We start from the raw sequence: 26379 nt of genomic DNA, 5'->3' as shown, positions 1-26379 counted from the left end.
AGCCACAATAGCCCGTAGAAAGTAAAAGAGTTAAGCTGGTTTGATTAAAATGAATCGGGTTCTTTTAGAATCAGAACTTGTTCGTGAACTCTTCACTCTCGGCTGAACCTACAGTAGCCCGTAAAATGTAGGAGAGTTAAGCCGAAAAGCTCAAAGTGTGTCAGGTTCCTTCCGAATCAGAACTTTTATCGGGAACTCTTCACTCTCGGCTAAAGCCACAATACCCCATAGAAAGTACGAGAGTTAAGTCGGTTAGGCAAAAATGCATCGGGTTCCTTCGTGATCAAAACTAGCGTAGAGAACTTTTCACTCTTTGGTCGAAGCCATAATAACCCGTAGCATGTAGGAGAGTTAAGCTGGTTAGTTCAGAATGTGTTGGGTTCCTTCGAGATCAGAACTTGTGTGGAGAACTCTTCAATCTTTGTCGAAGCCATAATAACCCATAGAAAGTAGGAGAGTTAAATCGATTAGGTCAGAGTGCATCGGGTTCCTTCGAGACATGAACGTGCATTAGGTACTCTTCACTCTTGGATGAAGCAATAACAGCCCATAGAAAGTTAGAGAGATAAGTTGATTAGGTCGCAATGCATCGGGTTCCTACGGGATCAAAACTTGCGTAGGGAACTTTTCACTTTTGGTTGTAGTAACTATAGCCGGTAGAAAGTAGGAGAGTTAAGCGGGTTAGGTCAAAATCCATCGGGTTCCTTTGAGTTCAGAACTTGCGTAAAGAACTTTTCACTTCGCCGAAGCCACAATAGGCCGTAGAAAGTAGGAAAGTCAAGCCGGTTAGGTCAGAATGCATCGGGTTCCTAAATTGCATAAGGAACTCTTCACTCTTGGTTGAAGCAACAATAGCCTGTAGAAAGTTGGATAGTTAAGCTAGTTAGGTCAGAATACGTCAGGTTCCTTCAGAATCAAAGCTTGCGTAGAGAACTCTTCACTCTTGGCTGAAGCAACAATAACCGGTAGAAAGTAGGAGAGTTAAGCTGGTTAGGTTGGAATGTATCAAGTTCTTTACGTATCAGAATTCACATAGGGAACTTTTTACTCTTGGCCAAAGCATCAATTTCTGTAGAAAGTAGGAGAGTTAAAGTGGTTAGGTCAGAATGCGTCGGGTTCCTTCGGGATCGATAGTTGTATAGGTAACTCTTCACTCTTGGCCGAAGCAACAATAGCTAGTTGAAAGTAGAAGAGTTAAGCCAATTAGGTCAGAATGCGTTGGGTTCCTTCGATATCAGAACTTGCGTAGGAAAATATTCACTCACGGCCGAAGCAACAATAGCCTGTAGAATGTAGGAGAGTTAAGCCGATTAGGTCAAAATTCGTTGGGTTCTACGGTATTCAACTTTTCCTTCCTTACACTTCTTTTTTTCTTGTTCATTTTATTGATATAATTTTTACCACAACTCATCAGATAGGAATTGATAACCATTTTCTTTTTTAGAACTGTTTTCTTTTTATTTTAAAAATTAAACATATATACAATGCTTGCACTTTTAAGATTAGTGGCGATTTAAGAAGAATGATGATGGTTCATTCGTGACTTTCATTTGTGGTTCTAGGCCTCTAAAATTTTTTTCAATTACAATACTATGACGTCAAATAACTGTCGCGAAAAGTATTATCCGAAAAGTTTCGCCTTTTCCCGCGTTTTTTTTTCCTTTTGTGATAATTTTTTTTCCTCCCTCCATTTTGTGATATAAACAACTGTCGTAGTAGATAATTTTTGTTGTAGTGTTACTACATTTGGAACTTGACAAAAACCTGTTTGCTAGATGATCCCTTATATGACTCAATTTCTTTTTCCTAGTGTTTTTATTCACTTATAAAGTCATTTCAAACACAATACTATACATTTGATTTGTGAACTTTAGTCACTATGGTTTCTTTACCTATGCATTGCCAAATCAAGCACTATACCATAAAACTTCTAGGACTAACTTATGAATTGATCAATTAAAATGACATGATTTGCACTATAGACGCCTTTTGCACACCACTTAGGTTGGTTTAGCACTATAGTTCTTGTCTTATTTACCATTTTTGGTCGTTAATTCCTTCTTTGTTTTTCAATTTTTGGTAGTTTATGAGTTAAGAAAGCTCACACTTAAGCATTGTTTGATAGTCTTTACAGCCTAAGCACCTCTTGGACACTACATAGGTTGGTTGGCACTATAGTTGATGCACTTGCACACTTGGTTTCCATTTAAGGTCCTTAAGTCCTTTTTGGTCACTTTTTGGTAGGTTATGTGTTGGAAATTGATAAGAAACCCCTAGGCATTGGATCTAAGAATCATGTTAAACAACAAGACTCAAAGAACACAACCCCACTAGCCGCAAAACCAATTTGATTTCAACCCCTAAGATAGGCTACATACAAATTGCTTAGATGATCTAAGAAACCAAGGATCGAACAAAATTAGAAACTCCCATCAATCCTTAATCTTCAAAACACTCCACAAGTAAGGTAGATCAATTCTCACTTGAATGCTTCAAATGTTTGTGCATTCTATCACAACAGACAAGAACAAAATTCTACATTCTAGAATTTTCAGATTTCTTTCATCCCAAATTCTTCTTTTTAAATGTGGAAAAATTACAACCCTATTTATACTAATTAAAATATGAAATGAAAGGTCAAAACATTTAATTTGATAACCTTTCAACTAACATAATAACTAAAAACACATAAACATTATTTCTTAAACATTTAAATTTATGACTTTTGAGTTGCCCAAAATAACTCTTCAACTTCCAAGCATTGCATCTACTCAACTTCTTCATTTGATTCAATCATGATTTCTTGATCCATATCAGGAATGCTCACAGTTAAACATTCTTGGTTTGTCTTTAAACCTTAGGCACCTTTTGGACACTACTTGGGTTGGTCTGGCACTATAGTTGTTGCTTTTGTGCACTTATTTTCATTTTGGGTCGTTAAGTCCTTTTTTCTGACATTTTGGTAGATTTTGAGTTGAGAAAGCTCACACTTAAGCATTCTTTGGTTGTGTTTATATAATAGGCACGTTTTTTAAACTACTTAGGTTTGTTTGGCACTATAATTATTGCACATGCGCACTTGGTTGCCATTTCGGGTCGTTAAGTTATTTTTTCAGATATTTTGGTAGGATATGAGTCGACAAAGCTCACACTTACAAGTTCTTGGGTTGCATTTACAGCTTAGGCACTTTTTGGACACTACTTAGGTATGTTTCGCACTATAGTTGTTTCACTTAGGCACTTGGTTGCCAATTGGGGTCGTTAAGTCTTTTTTTTTTTATATTTTTGTTTGTTATGAGTCGAGAAAGCTCACACTTAAATATTATTTGGTTGCGTTTATAGCTTACGCAACTTTTGGATACTACTTAGGTATGTTTGACATTTTATTTGTTGCTCTTGGGCACATGCTTGCCATTTCGAGTCGTTAAATCATTTTTTCTGACTTATCGGTAGGTTATGAGTCGGGAAAGCTCACACTTAAGCATTCTTTGGTTGTCTTTAAACCTTAGTCACCTTTTAGACACTAATTAGGTTGTTTTAACAGCATATTTGTTTAACTTACGCACTTGGTTGAAATTTTTGTTCATCAAGTCCTTTTTTGTGATTTTTTGGTAGCTTATGAGTTAAGAAAGCTCACACTTAAGCATTCAATGGTTGCCTTTACAACTTAACACCGTTTGGATAGTAGTTAGGTTGGTTTGACACTATAGTTATTGAATTTGGGCACTTGGTTGCCATTTCGGGTTGTTAAGTCATTTTTTTATCATTTTTTCGTAGCTTATGAGTTGGAAAAGCTCACAGCTAAGCATTGTTTGGTTGATTTTAAGCCTTATGCACCTTTTGGACACTAGTTAGGTTAGTTTGGCACTATATTTGTTGCACTTGGGCACTTGGTTGCAATTCGAGTCGTTAAGTCCTTTTTTCTAACATTTTGGTAGGTTATAAGTAGAGAAAGTTCACACTGAAGCATTCTTTGATTGCATTTACAACGTAGGCACCTTTTGGACACTACCTAGGTTGGTTTGGCATTATAGCTGTTGCACTTGGACACTTGATTTCCACTTCAGGTCGTTAAGTCCTTTTTCTCACATTTTTTAAAGTTATGATTTGGAAAATCTCACACTTAAGCATTTTTTTTGCTGTCTTTAAACCTTAGGAACCTTTTGGACATTAATAAGGTTTCTTTGGCACCATAGTTGTTGCACTTTGGCACTTGGTTGCAATTTCGGGTTGTTAAGTCCTTTTTTCTAACTTTTGTTAGGTTATGAGTCGGGAAAGCTAACACTTAAGCATTCTTTTGTTTCCTTTACAGCTTACGCACCTTGGTTTGGCACTATAGTTGTTGTACCTTGGCATTTGGTTGTCATTCCGGGTTGTTAAATTCTTTTTTCTAACTTTTTAGTTGGTTATGAGTCTAGAAAGCTCACATTTAAGCATTAGTTGGTTTTCTTTAAAGCTTAGGCACCTTTTGGACACTACTTAGGTTTATTTGGCACTATAGTAGTTGCATTTGGGCACTTGGTTGCGATTTTAGGTTGTTCAGACCTTTTTTTCTCACTTTTTGGTAGCTTATGCATTGGAAAAGCTCACAGTTAAGCATCGTTTGGTTGTCTTTAAATCTTAGGCACATTTTGGACACTAGTTAGGTTTGTTTGGCACTATAGTGTTGCATCTGGACACTTGGATGCAATTTGTGTCGTTAAGTCCTTTTTTCTAATATTTGAGTAGGTTATGAGTAGAGAAAGCTAACACTTAAACATTCTTTGTGTTGGAATTTATGTCCTAAAACAGAACAAGAATTCTAACCAACGATAACAAAAAAATCCACCTTAACCCTTGATCCATGCCGTCCATTGGGAGGTACAGCACTGGACATGATTGAGAACTATCGGTTCCCAGCCGCAAGTTTCGACATCGACAAAGATTTTCCAAGGGAAATGAAAATTTTGGAAATGGGTAGTGAAGAAAAATAAGGTTGAAAGAATTTTGTTTGGAGAGTGGACAAAATTATGACCGATGTGGAGAAAAGGGAACATATGGGGTTCGGTTTACTGGGATTTTCTTAAGGATTGTTGGAATAACAAAGAGATTGTGAGGAGATTTAAGGGCAACGACAAGAATGGCACAATGTTAAATCCCAAAAGACTAAATGGCCAATTGAATGTTTAAGTAGATTGATTTGCCTGTTAGCTGTTTTCTTGCTTCTTTACGGAAATGGGGTAGAAAGAGTAGAACGATGACATAGTTCACTTTGTTTTTCTCTTTACAAAGTAGCCAATGACTTAAAAGAAAGACATTGCACAACAAGACCATTAGAAAATAATATACGTAAGAAAGAATACAACGTAAGCAGAAAAGAAATGGAAGAAAAATACCCCAAAACTTCAAAATGCAATATGATCATAACAAATTTGTATCATCATGAACAGATCGAACAAACTCCAAAACAGATTTTGCAGTGGGCTTCCGACTCAAATAAACAGCCTCCATGCTTGCCAAATTCCTAAAGGCAGCGCAATTAAGCAGTAACCATCAATTCAAAACAACAGGAAAGACAGAAAGAGTTGCAATGCGTTAGTTTACTGTTTCAAATCGCTTTAGAAGGGGACCCTACAACAAATTCCGACCAGACCCAGAGGCCAGCTGCCGCTTGATCTTCTCCAAACTGTCCCCGGCATCTTCCGCTCTCTCCACCAACAACAATCATAAATTAAAAACATGTTGAGCCAACAAAGATACACACCAGCAAACTTTTGAACATAGGACCCTCCTAAACTACTCATTTTGAACATAGGACTTCCCCAACTATCTACTCATTCTGAACATACAACCTTGATAGAACATTATGTACTGTTTCTATTATATTGATATTTGAGACTTAAAGTTGCAATAGAAGAAAATTACAGAGAAATTACAAACAACAAGCAAAGAAACCCCCTAATCCAAAACAGAAATAAACACAATTCAAAATACTACAATTAAAACCAGAACAATTCTGGCAGGCCCTTCTTTTACTAAAACTGCCTGCCCTTTCCCATCTCCTCTCATCCATTTAACTTCCTGTTTTAGATAACTGTCATCCTTTTGAATAAGTAACTGTGTTGATTACTAACGTGTCTTACTTTCCTTTCTTCTATTATAAGTAAAATAACAATGGTGGTCTAACAGACCTCCTAAACTATCCACTCTAGAGCATGTTAAATCACCAATTCATCCAAAAACTAATGACGTAAATGTAATATTATATCTTCAACGTATTTGTAAATGTAAACTAATGACACTACAAGTGATTTTGAAACTAAGACATTGAAGCAGTCTGTTAGGAAGGGTGATGGAACCAGCAAGACTGGGGGGAGTTCTTTAAAACAATCAGAGGTCAAGAGAAAGAAGGGATCAGCTAAATCTATTTCTGGAAAAAACGTGAAAAGATTGTCAGGTGATGATGATAAAAAGGAACCACACCTGTGCTGAAACCAGCTCCAAAAATTGGAAGTAAATCAAAGGATCAAGGCACTCTTGAAATTGGAAGTAAACTTGGTAGCACAGGGAATACGTGGGGTTCGGCTTACAGGGATTTTTCTTAATGATTGTTGGAAGAACAAAGAGATTGTGAGGAGATTTAAGGGTAACGACACAAATGCAGAATGTTAAATCCAAAAAGGCAAAATGGCCAATTGAATATTTAAGGAAGTTTGATCTGCCTGCTAGCCGTTTTCTTGCTTCTTTATGGAAATGTTGCAGAAAGAATAGAACGATGACATAGTGCATAATGTGTTTCTCTTTACAAAGTAACCAATGACTTACAAGAAAGACACCACACAACAAATGACCATTGGAAAACAATATACATATGAAAAACTAAAAAATTTGCAGAAATTGAAAATGAAACTGGAAGTAGAAAAGAAATGGAAGAAAAATACCCTAAAAGTTGCAAGTGCAATAGGATCATAACAGATTGGTATCATCACGAACAAATCGAACAAACTCCAAAACAGATTTTGCAGTGGGCGTCCAACTAAAATAAACAGCATCCATGCTCGCCAAACGTTCCTAAGAAGTGACACCATTTCACAACAAGTAGCCAATGACTTAAAAGAAAGATATTGCACAACAAGTGACCATTAGAAAATAATAAACAGAAGAAAGAATAAAAAGATAAGCGGAAATTGGAAGAAGAAAAGAAATGGAAGAAAAATACCCCAAAATTTCAAAATCAGTATGATCATAACAAATTTGTATCATCATGGACAGATCGAACAAACTCCAAAACAGATTTTGCAGCGGGCTTCCGACTCAGATAAACCGCCTCCATGCTCCCAAAACATTCCCAAGAAAGGATTCAGCTCCCTACAAAAAACAATGTAACTAACTCAAGGTAAAAAAAAAAAAAAACAGAACAAGAACACTAACCAACTTTTAAGGAATCAGCACCCTGCCAACATGCATCACACCCCATAACTTTAATTTCTTCAAATAGAAAGGATTTAACTCAAAGTAAAAAAACAGAACACGAACTCTAACCAACAAAAATAGAAAACCAACCTTAACCCTTGATCCTTGCCGTCCATCGGGAGGTTCAGCACTGGACATGATCGAGAACATTCGTTCCCAGCCACAGGTTTGGCCATCGACAAAGATTTTCATAGGGAAATGAAATTTTTGGAAATGGGTAGTGAACAAAAGTAAGGCTGAAATGATTTTGTTTGGAGAGTGGGGAAAATTCTGGCGAGTGAGGAGAAAAGGGAATACATGGGGTTCGCGTTTACAGGAATTTTTCTTAACGATTGTTGGAAGAACAAAGAGATGTGAGGAGATTTAAGGGTAACGACACAAATGCAGAATGTTAAATCCAAAAAGGCGAAATGGCCAATTGAATATTTAAGGAAGTTTGATCTGCCTGCTAGCTGTTTTCTTGCTTCTTTATGGAAATGTTGCTGAAAGAGTAGAACGGTGACATAGTGCATAATGTGTTTCTCTTTACAAAGTAACCAATGACTTACAAGAAAGACACCACACAACAAATGACCATTGGAAAACAATATACATATGAAAAACTAAAAAATTTGCAGAAATTGAAAATGAAACTGGAAGTAGAAAAGAAATGGAAGAAAAATACCCTAAAAGTTGCAAGTGCAATAGGATCATAACAGATTGGTATCATCACGAATAGATCGAACAAACTCCAAAACAGATTTTGCAGTGGGCGTCCAACTAAAATAAACAGCATCCATGCTCGCCAAAACGTTCCTAAGAAGTGATACCATTTCACAACAAGTAGCCAATGACTTAAAAGAAAGCTATTGCACAACAAGTGACCATTAGAAAATAATATACAGAAGAAAGAATAAAAGATAAGCAGAAATTGGAAGAAGAAAAGAAATGGAAGAAAAATACCCCAAAACTTCAAAATGCAGTATGATCATAACAAATTTGTATCATCATGGACAGATCGAACAAACTCCAAAACAGATTTTGCAGCAGGCTTCCAAGTCAAATAAACAGCCTATTATCGAAGATTTGTTGAAGTTCGTGGATTCTTGGGTTGACAGGATATTATCGAAGTTTTGTAATGAATTATGGAAGTGTGGCTGCTCCTTTGACTCAACTATTGAAGAAAGGAGCATATGAATGGACTGTTGCAGCTGCTGAAGCTTTTGAGAATTTAAAGATGGCTACGATGACTCTTCCAAACTTAGCACTGCCAGATTTTTCCTTACCATTTGAAATAGAGACCGATGCTTCTGGATACGGGGTAGGTGCTGTCTTAATTCAAAATCATCGGCCAATTGCTTATTTTAGCCAGACATTAGCTTTGAGGGATCGTGCTAAACCAGTTTATGAACGGGAATTAATGGCTGTAGTTTTGGCTGTGCAACGCTGTAGACCTTATCTTTTGGGCAAGAGGTTTGTAGTGAAAACTGATCAACGATCATTGAAACTTTTATTGGAATAAAGGGTTATCCAACCTCAACATCAGAGGTGGATTGCTAAGCTTCTTGGCTACAATTTTGATGTCGTGTATAAACCGGGACTAGAAAACAAAGCAGCAGATGCCTTGTCTCGTGTCCCTCCTACTGCCAACTTAATCAACTTACTGTTGAGATCAGTTAAATTGGCAGTCCCCAACACTGAAGTTGACCCTAAATTAGTCCCAGAAATTAATGGGATGGATCTGAATTTCTTGTTCAATGATGAAGATATTCTCCCTATTAAAATTCCCCTGGATTTGCCTAAAGATTTAGTGTCTATAGTCGGTGATTGTGGAATCATTCTGGCTTAAATTAGATGTGCGCCTTTTCCTCCTCCCAGTCATTATTAAGGTTGTCTTCTGGAACACTAAGGGTTTGAACGACTCCTCTAAACGTGCAGCACTTAAAAAATTCATCAACAATTGTAGTCATGATTCAAGAATCTAAGAAGGACACCTTGAACTCGGCTTTTATAAAATCATTGTGGAGTTCTAAGGATATTGGCTGGGATTATGTGGCTTCTGTTGGATCTTCTGGGGAATTCTTACCATGTGGGACAGCAGTAAAATATCTGTAACAGAGGTCATTAAAAGACGCCTCTCTTAGTCAATCAAATGCCTCACTTTGTGCAAAAAGGTTTGTTGGATCACAAATGTCTATGGCCCTTGTGGTTGCAGAGAAAGGAAATTGGTTTGGCCCGAATTGTCTTCCTTGGCTGATTGTTCGGCCGTGGCCTGGTGCATAGGTGGGGATTTTAATATCACTCGTTGGGCCCGGGAAAGATTTCCTTTTGGCAGAAGTACTAGAGGAATGTCATTATTCAATAAGTTTATTCACATGGTTTCTCTCATGGAAATTCCATTGCAAAATGGAAGGTTCACTTGGTCTAGAGACGGTAATTCTCCTTGAAGATCATTATTAGACAGATTCTTCATAAATCAGATGTGGGATGTTTGTTTTGAAAATTCTCGGGTTTCTCGAAAAGCACGCATCTTCTCGGATCACTTTCCTTTATTCTTGGAGGCTGGTTCTTTTCTTTGGGGTCCCTCTCCTTTTCGGTTTTGTAACAGCTGGTTGGTGTCCAGTGATTCTAATCAGATTATTGTTGAAACAGTGAGCAACTCTAACTTCCAGGGATGGGCTGGTTTCATTCTTCATGAGCAGTTGAGATCAGTTAAATTGGCAGTAAAAGCTTGGAATATTGCTGCGCAAGCTAAGGTAAAAAAAAACAGAGAAATCCTTGATGTCAAAATTAGAAAAATATGATTCTGTGGCTGAGTTGATTGGATTAAATCAAGAAGAGTTGAATTCTAGAGTGCTTTGCAAGCGGAATTACTTAGTATTTATCAAAACGAAGAGCGTAATTTTATTCAGAAGAGTAAACTCAATTGGCTTTCTTCGGGTGATGAGAATACGGGCTTCTTCCACCGGTTTCTAAATGCGAAAAAAAGAAGGAACCTCATAACTGAATTAAAAAATGATGATGGGGTTGTCTCGACTTCATTCCGCGACATTGAAAGGCTTGTGCTGGAATTTTTTGAGTCACTTTATACCAGAATTCCGGGGGACAGATTCATCCCTATTAACAGTAATTGGTCTTGTGTTTCCTCAATTCAGAATGAGGCTCTTGTTACCCAATTTTCAGTGGAGGAGATCTTTAAGGCATTAAAGGCACTTGGCAACAATAAAGCTCCGAGCCCGGATGGCTTCACAGTGAAGTTCCTAATCACCCAATGGTCTATTTTCAAGGATATCTTCAAATCACTAATGTCTGATTTCCACAGAAATGGAAGATTAGATGCTTGCATCCAAGAAAACTTCATTTGTTTAGTGCAGAAAAAAGAGAATGTGACTCTAGTCAAGGATTTCCGTCCAATCAGCCTTACTACGTTAGCATACAAGGTTGTTGCAAAGGTTTTATCTGAACGTCTAAAACAAGTTATGGATGCAATTATAAGCCCCACTCAAAGCGCCTTTATTGAAGGTAGGCAAATTCTTGACCCAATATTAATTGCTAACGAGGCCGTGGAAGATTATAGGGCAAAACGGAAAAAAGGATGAATTTTAAAACTTGACTTGGAAAAAGCCTTCGATAGGGTGAATTGGAACTTTTTAGACAAAAATTTATCTTTGAAAAAGTTTAGTTCAAAATGGATATCATGGATAATGGGCTGCCTAAAAAATCCAAAGTATTCAGTCTTCATCAATGGTAAGCCTAGAGGCCGGATAACAGCATCTAGAGGTATCCGCCAAGGGGACCCCCTCTCCCCCTTTTTATTCCTCCTAGTAAGTGAGGTTTTAGGAGAAATCATAAACAAGCTTCATATTAACAGCCAGTTTGAAGGTTTCCTTGTTGGCAAAGACTTGATCCACCTCCCTTTGCTTCAATTTGTCGATGATACTCTTCTCTTTTTATTCCAGCTTCCGATTATATATTTAGGTCTCCCTTTGGGAGGCTACCCTCGACAAAAGTCTTTTTGGCAACCAGTCATTGATCGAATTCACAAGAAACTTGAAAGGTGGAAAAGATATAACATCTCTAGAGGCGGAAGACAAACCTTATGCAACTCAGTTCTGGTTAGCCTTCCTACATACTACCTACTTTATTTTCTGTACCTGAAAATGTGGCTGCCTCTTTGTTAAAGTGAGTTTTCGGAGTGAAGGAAAAGGTCTGCAATACTCCTTGAAAGACAGGGGAAGCAGAAGATTGGTGTTCATATTCTGGTTTGCTTATTAGTATTTTGTTGTTCGGAATTTTGGATTAGGAGGTTTTCTTTGTTTGATGTTTGTGAATTATATGTAACGTGACTCATTTTCTGAGGTTCACGGTTTGCTTATGTTGTAAGTTGTGTTTGAATTGTCAATATAATAGAAACACTACATCAGTGTTCTATCATGATGTCATCCTTGGAATGCAATGGCTGCACACGTTGGGGTAACTGAAGTGGATTGGCGGAAACTCACTTTAACTTTCATACAAAATGAAAAGAATGTTGTTATAAGGGGTGACCCGAGTTTGACAAAGACTAGAGTGAGTCTGTAACACATGATGGAGACATGGACACCATCTGATTACGGTTTCTTGACCAAATGTTGAGCTATGGAGGGAGGAATGACATTTACCGAACTATATGGAAGGAAAGATGGGAAGTGCTTGTTAGTTGGAAAGGAATACCACCTCATGAGGCTACATGGGAGAATTGTGATGATGTTACACAAAAGCTTCCTCATTTCCCACTTTGTGAACAAGGTGTCTTTGGAGAGGGAGAGTAATGATAGACCACCAATTGCAATACAATATAGCAGAAGAAAGACAAGTGGAATTGCACGTGCACAGGTGATGGAATTGGAGGAAGTGGAAACCACCTTAGTGGGGACAACAGTTAGTTACAGGGGGAGGTTAAAAGGGAGAGATGGAAGGAAAGATGGGGGTTGGTTAATCAGTTTCTGGAAGTGGAGGGGCTGTATTTTCTGGAGAGCAGAATTACAGAAGTTGTTCAGTTACTTTAATCTTAGAAAGTGTTTTCCATTATCGTAAACTACTTTTGATGTTTGAATGTTTTATTTTGTACTTGGTTATTGTCTGTAATAGTACTTATTTGTTCTGTGTTTTCAAGACTGGTTTGAGTATTGTATTCTGTAATAGTTTGGTTGCTTAATGAACAAATAAGAACCATTACTTGGTGTTCTATCAGCTTCTCAATCAAGCATTAACATCTCAATAAGGTATTATACATGCAATCAAACAATCACAACATACATACCATTTACTCGAGACGACCTAAAACATGCTCAAAACGTGTCTAAGTTTCACTTGAACTTTCAAAACGACCTAAAACAGCTTACGTGTAGGTTCGTAACTCATAACCTACGAAAAAAGTTCAAACATTGTGAAAAAAGCACTACAAGACCCAAAATGGCAACCAAGTGTGTAAGTGCAACAAACTTAATTCAAACCAACCTAAAACGTGCTCAAAACGTGTCTAGGTATTACTTGAGTTTTCAAAACGACCTAGCAAATCCTAAGTGTAAGTTCGTAACTCATAATCTACCAAAAAGGTTGAAAAAAGCATTTCAAGACCAAAAATGACAACCATGTGTGTAAGTGCAACAAACTCAATCTAACCTAAAATGAATTCAAAACGTGTGTAAGTATCACTTGAATTTTCAAAACGACCAAGCAATGCTTAAGTGTAAGTTTGTAACTCACAACCTACCAAAATTTCAAAATGTGTGAAAAAAAGTACTTCAAGACCAACATGTCAATCAAATGTGTTTTAAACTTAGTTTCAAACCAACCTAAAACGAGTTCAAAACGTGTCTAAGTTTCACTTGAACTTTCAAAACGACCTAAAACAGCTTACTTGTAGATTCATAACTCATAACTTACGAAAAAAGTTCAAATAGTGTGAAAAAAGCACTACAAGACCCTAAATGGCAACCAAGTGTGTAAGTGCAACAAACTTAGTTTCAAACCAACCTAAAACGTGCTCAAAACGTGTCTAGGTATTACTTGAGTTTTCAAAACGACCTAGCAAATCCTAAGTGTAAGTTCGTAACTCATATCTATCAAAAGGTTGAAAAAAGCATTTCAAGACCAAAATGACAACCAAGTGCAACAAACTAAATCTAACCTAAAATGTATTCAAAACGTGTGTAAGTATCACTTGAATTTTCAAACGACCAAGCAATGCTTAAGTGTAAGTTTGTAACTCACAACCTACCAAAATTTCAAAAAAGTATGAAAAAAGTACTTCAATGTAAAAACTTAGTTTCAAACCAACCTAAAATGAGTTCAAAAACATCTCTAAGTTTCACTTGAAATTTTCAAAACGACCTAAACGAATATTCAATACAAGTTCATAAGTCATAACCTAGCAAAAAGTTCAAAATTTTTTAAAAAGACACTCCAAAACCCAAAATGTCAAGTGTGTAAGTGCAACGAACTTAGTTCTATACAAACCTAACAAGTATTGAAAACACGTATAAGTTTTCAAACACCCTAACACCGCTTAAGTGTAACTTTATAACTCATAACTTACCAAAAATTTCAAAAAGTGTGAAAAAAAATCTTTCAAGACTCAAAATGGCAAACATGGCTATATGTAAAACTAACTTAGTTTGTAGCAACCTAAAGGATGTTCAAAAAATGTTTAAGTATCACTCGAACTTTAAAAACGACCTAATAATGCTTTAGTGTTACTTCATAACTCATAACCTACCAAAAAGTTCAAAAAATGTAGAAAAACTCCAAAATCCAAAATGGCAACCAAGTGTGTAAGTGCAACAAACTTAGTCTCAACTTTAAAATTAGTGCGAGTTGGGAAATGTATTAACTCAAGCATGATGTAAAAACTTGAAACGACTTAAATATTTTATTCACCATCACATAAAAACAGTAATTAAATATAGATAACATGTGTAAATAAAGGGAGAATCACCTTTCTAGCAGTAGCTTTAGAGTAAGACCAAACACCATCCTCCTACTTTGTAAATCTGCTCGATTGTCTACTTTGTTCTACACTCGTCATTTCACCGTCTCAGGCCATCCATTGAATTGGCCACCCAGCCTTGGAATACAAGAGTATGTCTCAGCCTATTAACAAATACCACTAAAACTAAGCAAGACGAAGAAAAAAGTTTTCAAAAAATTACCTAACTTTTAGGTCTTCATGTGACCTTTAAGTACTTCTGTTTTCTCCTTCAACTCTTTGACAGATTGCTGAAATTATGTGTTTCTGCAATGTTTACCAGAACATGAAAGATTCATTACGAAAATAAATACCATGAATACAAACCATGAAGAAATAGTAAAAGAGTCGATACAAGAAGAAAAAAGTTCACTTGAAAACGACCTAAAACAGTATCACTTGAACAAAATGTGTCTAAGTATCACTTGAACTTTCAAAACGACCTAAAACAGCTTACGTGTAGGTTCGTAACTCATAACCTACGAAAAAAGTTCCAATAGTGTGAAAAAAGCACCACAAGACCCAGAATGGCTACCAAGTGTGTAAGTGTAACAAACTTAGTTCAAACCAACCTAAAACGTGCTCAAAACGTGTCTAGGTATTACTTGAGTTTTCAAAACGACCTAGCAAATCCTAAATGTAGGTTCGTAACTCATAATCTACCAAAAAGGTTCAAAAAAGCATTTCAAGACCAAAAATGACAACCAAGTGCAACAAACTCAATCTAACCTAAAACGTATTCAAAACATGTTGAGCCAACAAAGATACACACCAACAAACTTTTGAACATAGGACCCTCCTAAACCATCTACTCACTTTTGAACATAGGACTTCCTCAACTATCTACTCACTTCTGAACATACAACCATGATAGAACACTGATGTACTGTTTCCTATTATATTGATATTTGAAACTCAAAGTTACAATAATAAGAAAATTACAGAGAAATTACAAACAACAAGCAAAGAAACCCTCCTAATCCAAAAGACAAATAAACACAATTCAAAATACTACAATTAAAACCAGAACAAGATCGTGAGCCCTCTGCTTCCCCTATCTCTCATGGAGTATTGCAGGCCCTTCCTTTTACTAAAAACTGCCTGCCCTTTCCCACCTCCCTCTCATCCATTTAACTTCCAGTTTTAGATAACTGTCATCTTTTTTAAGTAATTGTTGTTGGTTCCTAACGTGCCTTATTTTTCTTTCTTCTATTATAGGTAAACAACAATGGTGGCCTAACAGCCTCATAAACTATCCACTCTAGACCATGTTAAATCACCAATTCATCCAAAAACTTACGAGATAAATGTAATATTATATCTTCAACTTAAATATGCTTTTGACCATAACCAGTGGGTTTGTTGAAATTGAATGATCAATCCATAAAATAAAAATGAAGTTGGAAGTAGAAGAAATGGGAGGAAGAAAAATACCCCAAAAGTTCTAAAAGCGATATGATCTCAACAAATTGTATCATGATGAACAGATCGAACAAGCCCCAAAACAGATTTTGCAGTGGGATTCCGACTCGGATAAACTGACTCCATGCTCACCAAAACATTCCTAATAAAGGATTCAGCTTGCTATCAACATGCATCACAACCCATAACGTTAAATTCTTCAAAACCAATGCAATTAAATCAAAGCAGAAAAAACAGAACAAGAACTCAAACCAACGATAACAAAAGAATAAACCTTAACCGTTGATCCTTGCAGTCCATTGGGAGGTTCAGCACCGGGGACATGATCGACAACAATCGATTCCCAGCTGCAGGTTTCGGTATCGACAAAGAATTTCCAAGGAAATGAAAATTTTGGAAATGGGTAGTGAAGAAAAATAAGGTTGAGAGGATTTTGTGTGGAGAGTGGGAAAAACTCCGGCCAGTGGGGAGAAAAGGGAAGACATGGGGTTCGGTTTACAGGGATTTTTCTTAATGATTGTTGGAAGAACAAAGAGGTTGTGAGGAGATTTAAGGGCAACCAAAAGAATGGCTGAATGTTTGATCTGGCTTGCTTCTTTATGGAAATGTCGTAGAAACAGTAGAACGATGACATAGTTCCCTTTGTTTTTCTATTCACCAAAAACCAATGACTTAAAAGAAAGACATTGCACCACATATGAGCATTAGAAAACAATATACATAAGAAAGAATAAAAAATATGCAGAAATTGAAAATGAAATTGGAAGTAGAAAAAAAATGGAACGAAGAACAATACCCCAAAATTTCCAAATGCATTATGATCATAAAAAATTTGTATCAACATGAACTGATCGAATAAGCTCCAAAATGGATATTGCAGTGGGATTCCGACTCAGATAGGCAGTGTACAGTCTTGCCAAAACGTTCCTAAGAAAGGATCATCAAAACCCATAACTTTAAATTCTTCAAAAATAATGGAATTAAGTCAAGGCAGTACAATAAAACAAAAACTCTAACAAACGATAAGAAAGAAATAAACCTTCACCCGTGATCCTTGTAGTCCATTCGGGAGTTCAGCACTGGACTTGATCGAGAACAATCAGTTCCAAGATGCAGGTTTCGGCATAGACGATGATTTTCCAAAAAGCGAAATGAATTTTTTGGAAATGGGTTGTAAAGAAAAATAAGGTTGGAAAGATTTTGTTTCGAGAGTGGGCAAAATTCTGGCCGGCGTGGAGAAAAGGAAAGACATGGGGCTCCGATTCTAGGGATCTTTCTCAATGATTGTTGGAAGAACAAAGAGTTTGTGAGGAGATTTAAGGGCAACGACAAGAATGGCACAATGTTAAATCCCAAAAGACTAAATGGCCAATTGAATGTTTAAGCAGATTGATATGCCTGTTAGGTGTTTTCTTGCTTCTTTACAGAAATGGGGTAGAAAGAGTAGAACGATAACATAGTTCACTTTGTTCTTCTCTTTACAAAGTAGCCAACGACTTAAAAGAAAGACATTGCACAACAAGTGACCATTAAAATAATATACATACGAAAGAATAAAAAATAAGCAGAAATTGGAAGTAGAAAAGAAATGGAAGAAAAATACCAAAACTTCAAAATGCAATATGACATAACAAATTTGTATCATCATGGACAGATCGAACAAACTCCAAAACAGATTTTGCAGTGGGCTTCCGACTCAAATAAACAGCCTCCATGCTCCCCAAAACGTTCCTAAGAAGTGACACCATTTCACAACAAGTAGCCAATGACTTAAAAGAAAGATATTGCACAACAAGTGACCATTAGAAAATAATAAACAGAAGAAAGAATAAAAAGATAAGCGGAAATTGGAAGAGAAAAGAAATGGAAGAAAAATACCCCAAAACTTCAAAATGCAATATGATCATAACAAATGTGTATCATCATGGACAGATCGAACAAACTCCAAAACAGATTTTGCAGCAGGCTTCCGACTCAAATAAACAGCCTCCATGCTCCCCAAAACGTTCCTAAGAAAGGATTCAGCTCCCTACCAACCAACATGCATCACATCCCATAACTTTCATTTCTTCATAAACAATGTAACTAACTCAAGGTAAAAAAAAAAAACAGACAGAACACTAACCAACTTCTAAGGAATCAGCTCCCTGCCAACATGCATCACATCCCATAACTTTAATTTCTTCAAAATACAAAGGATTTAACTCAAAGTAAAAAAAAAAAACAGAACACGAACTCTAACAACAAAAATAGAAAAACCAACCTTAACCTTGATCCTTGCAGTCCATCGAGAGGTTCAGCACTGGACATGATCGAGAACATTCGGTTCCAGCCACAGGTTTGGCCATCGACAAAGATTTTCAGAGGGAAATGAAATTTTTGGAAATGGGTAGTGAACAAAATAAGGCTGAAATGATTTTGTTTGGAGTGGGGAAAATTCTGGCGAGTGAGGAGAAAAGGAATACATGGGTTCGTTTACAGGAATTTTTCTTAACGATTGTTGGAAGAACAAAGAGATGTGAGGAGATTTAAGGGTAACGACACAAATGCAGAATGTTAAATCCAAAATGGCGAAATGGCCAATTGAATGTTTAAGGAAGTTTGATCTGCCTGCTAGCTGTTTTCTTGCTTCTTTATGGAAATGTTGCAGAAAGAGTAGAACGATAACATAGTGCATAATGTGTTTCTCTTTACAAAGTAACCAATGACTTACAAGAAAGACACACAACACAATGACCATTGGAAAACAATATACATATGAAAAACTATAAAATTGGCAGAAATTGAAATTGAAATTGGAAGTAGAAAAGAAATGGAAGAAAAATACCCTAAAAGTTGCAAGTGCAATAGGATCATAACCAATTAGTATCACCATCAATAGATCGAACAAGCTCCAAAATGGATTTTACAGTGTGATTCTGACTCACATAAGCAGCCTCCAGGACTGGGAAATCGTTTCTAAGAAAGGATCATCACAACCCATAACTTTAAATTATTCAAAAACAATGCAATGAAATCAAACAGAAAAAATAGAATAATAACTAAAAAATAAACCTTAACCTTGATCCTTGATCCTTGCAGTGGATTGGAAGGTCGGCACTCGACAAGATCGAGAACAATGGATTCCTATCAGCAGGTTTCGGCATCGACAAAGGATTTCGGAGGGAAATGATAATTTTGGAAATGGGTGGTGAAGAAAAATAAGGTTGAAACGATTTTGTTTGGGGAGTGGGAAAAATTGTGGTCGATGGGGAGAGAAGGGAAGACATGGGGTTCGGTTTACAGGGATTTAACAAAGAGATTGTGAGGAGATTTAAGAGCAACGACAAGAATGGCAGAATGTTAAAACCCAAAAGACTAAATGGCCAATTGAATGTTTAAGCAGATTGATCTGCCTGTTAGTTGTTTTCTTGCTTGTTTACGGAAATGGGGTAGAAAGAGTAGAAAGATAACATAGTTCACTTTGTTCTTCTCTTTATAAAGTAGCCAATGACTTAAAAGAAAGACATTGCACAACAAGTGACCACTAGAAAATAATATACAGAAGAAAGAATAAAAAGATAAGCAGAAATTGGAAGAAGAAAAGAAATGGAAGAAAAATACCCCAAAACTTTAAAATGCAGTATGATCATAACAAATTTGTATCATCATGGACAGATCGAACAAACTCCAAAACAGATTTTGCAGCAGGCTTCCAACTCAAATAAACAGCCTCCATGCTCCCCAAAACGTTCCTAAGAAAGGATTCAGCTCCCTACCAACCAACATGCATCACATCCCATAACTTTCATTTCTTCAAAAACAATGTAACTAGCTCAAGGTAAAAAAAAAAAAACCAGAAAAAGAACACTAACCAACTTTAAGGAATCAGCTCCCTGCCAACATGCATCACATCCCATTACTTTAATTTCTTCAAATACAAAGGATTTAACTCAAAGTAAAAAAAAAAACAGAACACGAACTCTAACCAACAAAAATAGAAAAACCAACCTTAACCTTGATCCTTGCAGTCCATCGAGAGGTTCAGCACTGGACATGATCGAGAACATTCGGTTCCCAGCCACAAGTTTGGCCATCGACAAAGATTTTCAGAGGAAATGAAATTTTTGGAAATGGGCAGTGAACAAAAATAAGGCTGAAATGATTTTGTTTGGAGAGTGGGCAAAATTCTGGTGAGTGAGGAGAAAAGGGAATACATGGGGTTCGGTTTACAGGGATTTTTCTTAATGGTTGTTGGAAGAACAAAGAGATGTGATGAGGTAAATGTAATATTATATCTTCTAACCATTGTCAACTTAAATATGCTTTTGACTATAACAAGTGGGTTTGCTGAAATTGAATGATCAATCCCACGAAAACTCTGAAACCAGGGGATCTCGGCGCGCATTTTACTTGACCTAAGCGGCTGGCTTGGCTCCCTCTTTTTTTCTCTCTCCTCTCTACCGGCTGCCATGCTGGGTGAAGAACTCTAAGCACCTACTAGGCGGGATCGGGTTTTGCTTAGGCAAGAAAAGCGGAGAGGATCCCACGAAAACTCTGAAACCGGGGGATCTCGGCACGCGTTTTACTTGACCTAAGCGGCTGGCTTGGCTCCCTTTTTTTTTTCTCGCTCCTCTCACAGGCTGCCATGCTGGGTGAAGAACTCTAAGTACCTACTAGGCGGGGGTCGGGTTTTGCTTAGGCAAGAAAAGCAGAGAGGATCCCCACGAAAACTCTGAAACCGGGGATCTCGGCGCGCATTTTACTTGATCTAAGCGGCTGGCTAGCTTGGCTCCTCTTTTTTTTCTCTCTCCCTCTCTACCGGCTGCCATGCTTGGTGAAGAAATCTAAGGACCTACTAGGCGGATCGGGTTTTGCTTAGGCAATAAAAGCGGAGAGGATCCCCACGAAAACTCTGAAACCGGGGATCTCGGCACGCATTTTACTTGACCTAAGCGACTGGCTTGGCTCCCTCTTTTTTTTCTCGCTCCTCTCTACCGGCTGCCATGCTGGGGAACTCTAGTGACCCACTAGGCGGGGGTCGGGTTTTGCAACCCTTAGCAGCTTGGTCGTATTGTTTTGTTTCTATCGGCTGTTATGTTGGGTGAAGAACTCTAAGAACTTGCCGACTTTGCTTTCTACCTGACCTAACAATCATGTTTTGCTTTCAAACAATCTTATACAAATGTGTATGGCCAAAAGAGGGATTTAAAATTAATATAAAAAAGGCATTAGAATATGGCAAAAAAGGGGATTAAAATTGAGATAAAAAAGAGAACCGCACATATTATTATGTACATAATTCACAATATTCAGAAAATGAACCAAGTGTTCTACTCATTTCTAAGCTATCAATATATGCATTTTCAACATATGTAACATATTCAAAGAACAAATACAATCACAAATTCGAGCTCCGTTCTCATGCGTTAGGCATACATGCTTTTTTATGCTAAAAAGCGAAGTAGACATGGCTATAGAGAGCATTGCAAAAGTTTCTAAATTTTGACATTTTTAGCAAAATTTGCAAAATGAAAATTTCCCAAAGGACATGGAATGTGCAAGGCTACAACCCCACCCCCCACTTAAAAATATGCATTGTCCTCAAAGCATTTTAAGCAAGATTCTACGGATGGAAAAAAAAAGAAAAAGGAGAACAGAAGACCTCCCCTTGTAACCTAGTTTCTTCATGGAAGCTTGCTTGCAAAGATCCCAAGTTTGGTTATATTTCATTTTCCTTTATTCCTACAAAAAAAAACAAAAATTTCCATCGAATTTTATTAAAAGGTTAAACTAAAAATTTTAGAAAAATGTGCAGAATTGTTTAAGCTCGGTTGCATTTTCTAAGCATCACTTGAATTATTAAAACGACCTAACAAATATTCAATACAAGTTCGTAATTCATAACCTACCAAAAAGTTCAAAAAGATTGTTGTAGGTGTTCCACCAAACCTTTTGTAAATTACATACATCAATAAGAAAGAAGCAAAATTCCATTTGAATTATTTTTGATAAAGCCCATTAAAAAAAAAAGTTCAAAATGCACTTTGAGACCTAAAATGACAACCAAGTATGCAAGTGAAACAAACTTAGTCTTAAACAAGTCTCAAAATGGCAATCAAGTGGGTAAGGTCAACAAACTTAGTATCTCTTGATTTGAAATTTGAAAAATATTTGTAAGGTGTGATAAATTCAAAATCAAATCATTTTATGTTTATGTTGTTGAATTTAAAGAAATCAAATGATTATAAATCAACTTTTAAAAAATAAAAAATTTGTTTCTAGACATCCATATTCTTACCGATTAGAATTCAACTTACATATTCTCTTTTTTACTTAATATCTAAAATTTACATATACTTTAAAATTTATTTCTTCTCTTTTCATTTTTTCTCATATTTCATTTTTCAAGATTTAAATAGTTTTTTTGTTTTATCTGTACTTTTTTTGATAGGTTATGAGTTATGAGCTTATAGTTTAGCATTGTTAGGTCGTTTTGAAAATTCAAGTGATACTCCAAGGTTATTCTTGGAATATTCTTTTACATTATATTTGTTAAATCACTATTTAATTTATTAAGAGCTTGATAAATAACCACTAAACTAAAACCATAGAGGATAATTGATAGACCACTAGTACATGTTCTATCACTAACTAACAGACGGTAAAACTTTGTTATATTTGTGAATATCTTCAGCAATTTTATCATTTAAGACAATTTTTCGTATAATATCGACATGAACATCGTAAGAAAACTCAAATTAAGTAAGTTAAATTAAAAAAAAAAATTGTATGAATGTTTCGAGAACCATTAATTATAAATTCAACATTTTTGAATGAAAAATTGGATTGGTTTGTGGTGACGGCTAACATGCATGTCTAACAATTATTTTCAATTTCTAATACTTTCATCCATTGCCAAAGTTGGAAACTAATGTTCACAATTTTTTTTTATCTTATTAAATGAAATTTCACATTTCTTGAAAATTATGGATTATAATTATTTGAAAAAAAAATATATTTTTTTTGCTTTATCATTACTGACAATTTTATCTCAGTTTTTGGAGTAAAATTTGATTTTTTTAGTCTAAATTTTAAAAACAAAATATTTGTTTTAGTTATAAAGAAATTGTTTTGGGTTTTAAATGAGCTTTATCACAAATAATTCAAATATATTTTAAATGGGTTTTTCTTCACTAAATCCTTTATAGTTTTTCCCTCATCTCCCCTTCTCTCTCACTCACGTTTCCCTCAATCAAATATGAATACTACGGCTGGAGTTTTATGAAAAAAGCCAAAGCCCCTTATTGGATTTGAACCGATGACTTACGCCTTACCATGACGTTACTCTACCACTGAGTTAAAAAGCCTATTTGATTCAATTTCTGAGTAAGCCACTAGCCACGATGAGTCTAGTGTATATAATTCTTATAAATTATAAATAATAAGATATGTACATAAATATATCTTATCCACATAGTCGCTCATTGAGGAACTGGATTTATCTAATGAGTATAGGTAAAATGGTTTTTTATATTGGATTTATCAATGCAATGAATTGTTTCATCATAAGACCGATCCCTAATTAAATTGATGAGCCTCATCCTAACGAAATGAACTTGATTCATACATGTACACACACGAATTGAACATAGATACATTCATCGAATCGTTGATAAAGCAATTCTACTTGGCGAGGAAAAAATTTTCAATAACTTGTTGATCCCTATCCCCAGATTTTAAAGATTTTTTTTTTTGAATATTTATTATTTTTGTTTATTTTAGACATTTCTTCTAATCACTATTTTCATTTGATATTCTATAATAAGTAATATAACTATATATTCCAATTTGCAAATTTATGTATATTATTTAAATTAAATAAATAAAAAAAAATTAAATAAATAAATAAATAATGCAATTGAATTTTAAATAAAAGAATTTCTTCCCCTACTTCTTCTCTAACGGCTCTTTCTCTCTACTTTCTCGTCCTCTCCCCTTCTCTTATCTTCTTCGTCTTCCTCAAAATCGCGATTCACGGCCATCTTCTTCTCCTAGCCCTAACAGCGCTGGATTTCTCAACTGTCGATCGAGTGACAATCATGCCTGCCTGCTTGACAAAGCCTTTTCGGTCTACCAATAAAGGAAAAGCGATTGCTGGTGACACGAAAGCTGTGCTCGACGCTCTTTTTCCTATTCCACTGCGCGTCGTGGTCTTTCCCTTGCTCTTTGGATGACTACTGTGGACGAAGAGCACAACTACTTCCAGTCTCTGGTCGATAAGTACCCAAGGAAGGTAAATTCCAGCGGAGAAAGTCGAGAGCTCCTTAGTTGATCACAAATCCTTCCAAATTCTTTGTTCGTAGACTAATTTGAAATCCTTCCAAATTCTTTGTTCGTAGACTAATTTGAAATCCTTCCAATATGGATCCATGCTGTCTTTTATATCCATAAGATACCAATTAGATTGTGTTAATTATTGTTTATAAGAAAATATTTGTGTGCAGAGTTGCAGTGGGTAAATCTTAATGGCTGCCAGAAAATTGGTTCGGATATATTACTCTCAACACAAAGTATTTTTTATCAGTTTACTTCCCATCGGGTATTTGCTCTTCCTATGCTTTATCCTTATCCCATCTTTCTCCGCTCTAGTCTTCATAGGATGGATTTCTGTGGTGTAAATTTATTCATCTACTTTGTTTGATTTATGGTTGCATTTAGGGAGAAGGTAAATTACATAAGCCAAAGTAGTTATGGAAAACATCTCCAATTTACAGCAAGTTAAAGAAAAAAAAAGAAGAGAAAAACAGCAGTTCAAAAAAACTGGGCATCTTGCTTCTTTCTTATTGATGTATGTAATTTACAAAAGGTTTGGTGGAACACCTACAACAATCTTTTTGAACTTTTTGGTAGGTTATGAATTACGAACTTGTATTGAATATTTGTTAGGTCGTTTTAATAATTCAAGTGATGCTTAGAAAATGCAACCGAGCTTAAACAATTCTGCACATTTTTCTAAAATTTTTAGTTTAACCTTTTTAATAAAATTCGATGGAAATTCTTGTTTTCTTTTTGTAGGAATAAAGGAAAATGAAATATAAAAACTTGGGATCTTTGCAAGCAAGCTTCCATGAAGAAACTAGGTTACAAGGGGAGGTCTTCTGTTCTTTTTTTTTTTTTTTCCATCCGTAGAATCTTGCTTAAAATGCTTTGAGGACAATGCATATTTTTAAGTGGGGGGTGGGGTTGTAGCCTTGCACATTCCATGTCCTTTGGGAAATTTTCATTTTGCAAATTTTGCTAAAAATGTCAAAATTTAGAAACTTTTGCAATGCTCTATGCTTAGAATAAGTACCATGTCTACTTCGCTTTTTAGCATAAAAAAGCATGTATGCCTAACGCATGAGAACGGAGCTCGGATTTGTGATTGTATTTGTTCTTTGAATATGTTACATATGTTGAAAATGCATATATTGATAGCTTAGAAATGAGTAGAACACTTGGTTCATTTTCTGAATATTGTGAATTATGTACATAATAATATGTGCGGTTCTCTTTTTTATCTCAATTTTAATCCCCTTTTTTGCCATATTCTAATGCCTTTTTTATATTAATTTTAAATCCCTCTTTTGGCCATACACATTTGTATAAGATTGTTTGAAAGCAAAATATGATTGTTAGGTCAGGTAGAAAGCAAAGTCGGCAAGTTCTTAGAGTTCTTCACCCAACATAACAGCCGATAGAAACAAAACAATACGACCAAGCTGCTAAGGGTTGCAAAACCCGACCCCCGCCTAGTGGGTCACTAGAGTTCCCCAGCATGGCAGCCGGTAGAGAGGGAGCGAGAAAAAAAAGAGGGAGCCAAGCCAGCCGCTTAGGTCAAGTAAAATGCGTGCCGAGATCCCCCGGTTTCAGAGTTTTCGTGGGGATCCTCTCCGCTTTTATTGCCTAAGCAAAACCCGATCCCGCCTAGTAGGTCCTTAGATTTCTTCACCAAGCATGGCAGCCGGTAGAGAGGGAGAGAGAAAAAAAGAGGGAGCCAAGCCAGCCAGCCGCTTAGATCAAGTAAAATGCGCGCCGAGATCCCCCGGTTTCAGAGTTTTCGTGGGGATCCTCTCCGCTTTTCTTGCCTAAGCACCCCGCCTAGTAACTTAGAGTTCTTCACCCAGCATGGCAGCCTGTGAGAGGGAGCGAGAAAAAAAAAGGGAGCCAAGCCAGCCGCTTAGGTCAAGTAAAACGCGCGCCGAGATCCCCCGGTTTCAGAGTTTTCGTGGGGATCCTCTCCGCTTTTCTTGCCTAAGCAAAACCCGATCCCGCCTAGTAGGTGCTTAGAGTTCTTCACCCAGCATGGCAGCCGGTAGAGAGGGAGAGAGAAAAAAAAGAGGGAGCCAAGCCAGCCGCTTAGGTCAAGTAAAATGCGCGCCGAGATCCCCGGTTTCAGAGTTTTCGTGGGATTGATCATTCAATTTCAGCAAACCCACTTGTTATAGTCAAAAGCATATTTAAGTTGACAATGGTTAGAAGATATAATATTACAT

This window comes from Cucumis sativus, unplaced genomic scaffold, assembly GCF_000004075.3.
Source record: "Cucumis sativus cultivar 9930 unplaced genomic scaffold, Cucumber_9930_V3 scaffold47, whole genome shotgun sequence".
In the NCBI taxonomy this organism is placed as follows: domain Eukaryota; kingdom Viridiplantae; phylum Streptophyta; class Magnoliopsida; order Cucurbitales; family Cucurbitaceae; genus Cucumis; species Cucumis sativus.
This window is presented reverse-complemented; position numbering follows the sequence as displayed.